At 40.9% G+C, this 7,410-nt stretch overlaps 1 non-coding gene across 1 annotated transcript; it reads left to right on the forward strand.

Annotated features, from left to right (window-relative positions):
- Nucleotides 1-1,500: 1,500 nt before the first annotated feature.
- TRNAH-GUG (transfer RNA histidin (anticodon GUG)) lies at nucleotides 1,501-1,572 on the forward strand. The gene has a single exon. It is a non-coding gene; the product is annotated as a tRNA-His (tRNA).
- The last annotated feature ends 5,838 nt before the right edge of the window (nucleotides 1,573-7,410 follow it).

Raw genomic sequence — 7,410 nt, forward strand, 5'->3', positions numbered from 1 at the left:
CAGTTGTCCCATGTGACAGGACAAGAGGCAATGGGCAGAAACTGAAGCACAGGCAGTTCTGCCTGACCGTGAGGGGGAATTTCTTCCCTGTGAGAGTGACAGAGCACTGGACCAGGTTGCCCAGAGAGGTTGTGGAGTCTCCTTCTCTGGAGATCTTCAAGGTCCGCCTGGATGCAACCCTGTCTAACATGCTCTAGTGACCCTGCTGAGCAGGGAGTTTGGACTAGATGATCTCCAGAGGTCCCTTCCAACCTTACTGATTCTATGATTCTGTGATACATGCCCCACTTGTTTAAATTTTCCATAACTGGATACTCTTCCATCAAGGCTAAGTCTTCTTTGCCTCAGATTTTGCTACTGGTCTGAGTGGCCTGGGACTGCTGAAGGCTAATCAGTAAAGACTGATGGGAAGAAGGCATTGAGTACTTCAGCTTTTTCTGTGTTCTTTGTCACCAGCATCCCTGCATCATTCCACAATGGTCTCATTTTCCCTCATCTTCCTTTCACTGCTGATACACCTTAGAAGCCCTTCTTGTTTGCCTTCATGTACCTTCCAGATTCATCTCCAAGTGGGCTTTGACTTTCCTAACCCCATCCTCATGCTCATAGAGAGTGTCTATATTCGTCACGAGTCACCTGCCCCTGCTTCCACTTCTCATATGCTTTATTTTTATGTTTACGCTTATGTTTAGTAAGCAGCTCCTTGTGCAGCCAGCTCGGCCCCCTGCTGCCTTTACCTGATTTCCTTTTCATCACAACGGACCAGTCTTGAACTTGGAGGAGGTAATTCTTGAAAATTAACCAGCTCTCATAGATCTCTCCTCCCTTCACTGCCATCTCCCATGAGATTCTTCCTAGCAGGTCCCTGAACAGGCCAAACTTTGCCCTCCTAAGGTCCAGGGCTGTAATCCTCCAATTTGCCTCTTTTATATACGTAAGGACTTCTTTTTTTTCTAATTAACAAGATTACGAAGATACTTGCTATTATAAATCCTTTTTCCAAAATCTGACGCAAAGTGCTAGCTTGCGGGGACCGCAGAGTTGGTAACACTCTGTGTTGTGGCTGTCTCAAAATCCGAGTCACAGAAGGAGGGAAACGGGTGTTTTAATGTTTTCTTTTTAGCCGTTTTTAAAATGCTTATTGATCTTTGAATGTCAGAGCACCTCATTTTCCTTGTTGCTAGAGATGGCACGGAAAAGCAGACAAAAACATTTGCAGGTCCTGAGTATTTTGCATCCGAACACGGCTCTCGACCCGCCACAACGGGCCGAAGGACTTCCCCGCCGCACCGCTACGCTGCTGCGGTCAGAAGCAGCAAGATCGCTCCTGCGCCACCACAGCCCTCGCGCCCGACTGCCGCTGTCCCTCGGCCGTCGAGCTGCGCCGCCGCTCGCCGGGGGCCGCAGGGCCGCCCCAGGCGGGGAGCCGGCCCGCGCTCGGCGGCAATGCCTGCACGGCTCCGACAGAGGGGACGGCAAGCGCGACAGGCCGCGCGCCTGGCCGTGATCGTATAGTGGTTAGTACTCTGCGTTGTGGCCGCAGCAACCTCGGTTCGAATCCGAGTCACGGCACGGGGGACAGAGCGTCGTTTTCGCTCCCGTGCTCAGGGGCTCGGCACCGGGGACAGGCGGCTGGGGACATCCCAACGCTCGCTCTGCAGCAGCCTCAGTACCTGGATCGCAGGACAAAAAAATAGAGGAAGGAAGCAGTAGCAATACAGTGACGCCATGTTAGCTCGCTGCTAGAATAAGCCGGTTGAGGCTTTTTAGCGTCTTTTTTAGTCTAATTTTGTGTGATTTCATATCATTTGCACAGATGTTGTACTACATCTTACATGGGACAAAATTTTCATTGACTTTACTCTGCCGGCTTTTTAACTTATCTCCTTCCTCTCTCCCAGGGAAATTTCTTTTTTTTTTTCTGAATTGCCCACAAAGATGCCTCATCGTAAAGGAATATCCCAGAAGAATTTAAGAGGAAAGAGCAGCAAAGAAGGCATGAAATTACACGCAATTATTACGATTTTTTTCTGAATCTTTGCTCTAAGAATGATGCGCTGTGAGGCCAGTAATCAACAGCAGTAAACAAGAGGCATCAGCTCCAGGTCTGAAATTTGATTAAAGAGAAGTAAAATATTTCTGGGAGTGCCGTAAAATGTTTGCGGAGAGAGGGTGATGTGACTGGGATGGTTCTGAGGAGGGGGGGAAAATGGTCCGACATGTCTGTCTCTTTGGCTCAGCATTCTTCATGTTTCCACTGCTTTGTGAATGTGTCTATTTACTGGCAGGGGAAGGTTAGGAATTAGTAGTCATCCAATATGGGGCTGGGGTGGAAAGGAGGTTGGCTGAAATACAGAAAGAAATACATTTTCAAGAAACACTGTGAAGTGCCTACATACAGGCACTTTATTTATTGAGAAGACCATACAGGGCAGTTTTACTTCTAGTATGTTGTTAACAGAAGAGGCTTAAAAACTTGTTCATGAACTTTATTCTATTCTAGTTCCATCATAAGGCATCTATACATCTTGGCACATAGACTGACTACCATTCAGGAAAAAAAAAAAAAAAAAAAGAGAGAGAGAGAGAGAGAGAGAGGAAACATAGGTTAAAAAAAGAAGAAGGAAACAGATATTCCTTTAAGGGAAAGTTTCCCCTAATGAAAATGATGTCTGTCCTTCTGAGGTCAAACCTCAATCAGATGTCCAGACACAGCCTTCCCAGCTCTTGGCAAACTTTCTCCAGGTGTCTGTCTAGGGTTCAGTAAGGAAGCAAGACTATCTTGAACCTGTTAAGATGAAAAGGAATTGCTTTTAAAGCAGGACTCGTATAACTATGAAGACCAGCAGGGAATATTTAATTCTATTAAACCCATCTCTCAATGAACAAGAAATGAGAAGGACAGTATGGTGAAACAAAGTAGTACAATAGCCAGTCAAGCAACCTCAAATCTCTTTTCTGTCTCCCTGGAAAAGGAGGGAGACATATAACCTCCCTCATGGTTTTGATATTAGTCATTCTGGAGTTCTTCTGTAATTTTTTTTTCAGTCAAATTTACTTCTCACACACAACTTCAAATCATATTTCTAAAGAGAATTTCCCATAATATACTAGATTTCTCGCTCTTGCTTTAGATAAATGATTCAGACTTTTCTGTCTGAAGTCCAACAGTAAAACACTAATTTACTCCATGTGGTTTTAATACAAATGCCTTCATGTTTATATCATAAAGATGTTTTCTACTCTATGCCAGTACAAAGGTCAGTACACCTTCTCGCTTCAGCTGTACAGCAAATAATAACAGCTTTGCAGATCCCAGAATAAATACATCTTTCTGTGCCAGAGTTTTCTAAAGCGATTAGATAGACCTGCCATGCCAAACAAATTAGTGGGAAAATTATGGAGAACTAGAGAGGAGTTTTTGATGCTCTTATCAGAGAATGAGACAAAATTTATTATTAAAAGGAGCAATGAATTAGGAGCCTGGAGCCACAACATCTAAACTGAGGATGCAGCGATCCACGAGAACAAAACAACCAGAAGTTGTGCGGTGGGGGTCCTGCTGGAATTTAGCCAAATCTAAACTTTTAATTAATTAACCTTTAATTTTTAATTGAATTTAAAGAGATAACAGGGGAAAAACCTCAGGCATGCAATAAGCCCAGGCCTCTATTGTTTTACAAATGACAGTTGTGTAAAGCATCACACACTATCACTGTTTTGTATTTTTACATCCATTTAGCATTGGGTAAAAAACAATGTGAGATGAAAGGATATGGAATATGATGACTACTGTATATAAATGCCCAAATGCCTAAGATAGAATTCAAGAGAGGAAGAAGACAGAAAACAAAAAAGAGTGAGGTAAAATATTATTCAGACTGGTTCAGGACATTTGAACCAGTTTGGGGGTTTGTGCTGAACTCTCGATCAAGCAGTGAAACCAAGCCCTACTCGGCAGTTCCAAATGTACTGCAGAAAGTTCTGGGTTTGAAATATGAGCCAAAGCTCAACCCAAAGCAACGCAAGTTGAAAGGTTCAAAAATGCATTGCACTCTTCAAATGCTTGTCGGTCTAGCTCTCTCTATTGCTGTGAGGAACTGCTGGAGCAGCCAGACAGTTTCACTTAGAGAGCAATACAGGTTTTCTTTTAAGAAACACTGAAAACAGATGATGGAAACAGCTGTGGAACTGCAGTATCGGGCATTGCTTATGCACTTATGTTTGCACAACAGGCTCAGGAATATCCCCTCCCTGCCAAATTTTTCCCAGTTCCTACCCATCCTGCAATAATGCCCTGTAAACTCAGAGCTGAATTCCCAGGAGTAAAATCATCCCACCTGTAAATGAATTCCTAGCATTCTTCGCTAAAGCTCAACCAGCTATTTAAGCTTTCAGGAGTTCTCTTTACCACAGAAGATCTCCTTTCAAAGAGTCTTCTTGATCAGGGCCCCTTGAAAGGTTTTCAGAGGAGACCTATAAAATATTTAATACAAGCTGCAGTCCTGTAAAGAGAATGAAAAGCAGAATTAACTTGATTTGATGACTGCAGATTCAAAACAGCCACTGCTTTCCACTCTGCTCAGCACATGATATGAATGTCATATAGAGTATAGAAAACTCTGCTGTATTCATGAAAAATTTTGGAAAAAAAGAAATCTACATTAGCTGCAATTCATTTTCTCCCATAACTTAAAACCACCTACAGTTTTAACCTTAATCAAAAACTAATGTTAAAGAACAATAACAAGAAATAAATCTGTCTGCTCAAGAACCATTGGTGCATACATTCCATTAGTTTCAGTGCCAAGATGTGAATTAGGCAGGTTAGGGATATGAAGATAGGCAGATTAATGAGTTAAAGATTTTGCATTCTGCACAAAATGTGTCATGTATGAGAACAACTGCAGGCAGAAAAGGATGCAGAAGAACTGCTGGGAGAGGCAACCACTCTCTCTTCCTGTCTCACTTTTAAAATATTATTCTTCTTTAGTTCCCACCAGATTAGCTCACTTCTTAAAGGCAGAGAAGGCTGCAAAAGTGAGCTCTTCCCTCTGGCTGTCAAAGTAGTCTTAGCCAAAATTTTCAGAGCTTCTGGTGCTTCAGAGAGTCAGTAAAAGGTTTATGTAAAATCAGATCCTTACTAATATTTTCAACATGTTTTCAGAGTATTATTGGTAAATTATGGTTACCAACTGAAAAAAATATTATCTGGACATGTCTGCTAAGAATGAAGAGTCACATACTTTGTAAAAACACATGCAATTCTTGGTGCAATTCAAGGTTCAAAATTGGTTCCAGGACTATATCTCTGAGTTTCCTGCTCTGCAGTCTTGCTCTCCTTGGAAACTGTTTTGTACAATTTTCTTTTATTTTTCCCTACTGAGTTGGGAAAAGCCATAAATATTTGCTCAGGAAGCAGAATGCTGGGAGCCACCTACCTTATTATGTTTATATTCCAAAATTCAATCAGCTTTTAGTTTTGACTGTCTTATGGGAAAAACATATATAGTTGCAGAGGGAGTCGGTAAGAAAGATATTATCTGCCCACAGTATTGTTGCTGTCACTTTATAGTTCTAGCTTTGAATTTTAAGTTATCAGTATCCTATATAAAAAGGCATCCACAGGAAATGGAACGATCACTTTTTGAGGCAGGTCATGGTCAAAAAAAGAACATTTTTGCTTTGTCTAGTGTCCTTGTAACAGGGTAATACAACTTTTCCAATCTTTAGCTTCGGATAAACACTGGTAGAGGAATATATACAAGGAAGTAGCAGGGAGCTTTGAAGTTTAACACGGGTGAACCTGAAGAGTTTTGGCATCCTTTGGATAATGCAAGAGCAGAGTAGTTTCTGGCATGGCAATTTTTGGACTTCAGTTCTAGGACTTCAGTCACTAGGATGCTTTAAAAATGCCTGTGAGATGTTGTTTTGATATTCAGTGATGGAATCTTTGGCGTTTATAAAATCTAACAGAGCAAATGACATTTATGAGAGATTTCAGCAGGGACAGAGTATGAAAGATCAGCTTCCTCTCTTTTAGGCTAAAGAATGTTTTTTTAATTGCTTTCTTTAGAGAAATCAGTCATGTCTAGCTTACCAATTAGATCAAGAAGGCAAGAGCTAATTACTTTGATATTCTCCTAAAAGACTGAGTCAGAGGAGGCCTTTCCAATCAAGGGGAAAATAGTCAGATATTTTTAAGCAATACAAGAGAAAAAGTCTCGAGTCTGAAGGAAGTGAAAGGATGTCAAGAGTCAGCCAGCCCACCATGCTGACACTGGGATGCCCAAGTCTGCAGGCTCCAGGGAGATCTCAACTATCTTTCCAAGACTGCAGGGCTGCAAGGCTTATGTTCTCCTGGCAGTGATGCAAAGAGAGTTTTGTATCATTTTCTTACCAGGTAAGGGGGTAAATACAGTTTCTGCCTCACTCCAGAGAGAAAAGCAACTCTGTGAAAAGCAGGGCCCATGATATGAAGACTGAATCTGCCAGAGCCTGGCCAAGACATTATCCATTACATACAGGACTGATATCACAGCAAACGCGAATGCAACCATGAAAGAAAAATAATGCCTGCTCTTGAACTGACTCCTTATGTATTTAAAAGACCAATTACTGGAAACTCCATACAGTAGCATCCAAATAATCAGAAAAACTCCATGATAAGGAGCTTTTATCAATCTAGTTGTTACCCACTGAGTAATTTTATTGTTAATTTATCATCCATTACACAAACTACCATTAATTACTGTAGTGTAATTTATAAAATTGAAATGGTCATTTTAGATGTCTTCATTCTGAGAATCTGAGCTTTTATTACTCCATGATGCAGGACAGCTAAATTACATACAGTTCCTATCACAGAAACAAATGGTTTCCTGGAAGCACTAACAAGTAACTGTTCCTCTTGTCTGTCACCAGCAAAATCTTCCTGCTAACAACAGTTTATGCCTGGTTAAGCAGGCTTTCCACATCTAGCATTATCACATTTCCAAGCAATACAGGCTGATAGCTTTATTAGTGTACACATATATACACATTTATATGTATATGTACACGCATTTTAATATATATGCATGCACACACTTATATATGTATGTATGTACATATACTGACAAAGATCAAAACTTTCACTGCTCAGTGCAGATCTGAAGTAGCTGGAATTAATAAAAATTATATGCTCACTATGTCAGTGTTTATCACAATATCCATAAACATTTAAATAAAAAAATCACACTTGCAACAAGATTGCTGAACTAATACTAGTGACACATACTAGCTTAGCAAAATCTTCTTGTGAAAGCTGCAGAGCCTATAATTATTTGTCATGTTACTATGAAGCAACACTAATAGTTATTTTTGATACGTGATCTGTAATTACATTTCTTCAAAACATGCATCTTTTCC

This window comes from Rhea pennata, chromosome Z (genome assembly GCF_028389875.1).
Source record: "Rhea pennata isolate bPtePen1 chromosome Z, bPtePen1.pri, whole genome shotgun sequence".
Taxonomy (NCBI): domain Eukaryota; kingdom Metazoa; phylum Chordata; class Aves; order Rheiformes; family Rheidae; genus Rhea; species Rhea pennata.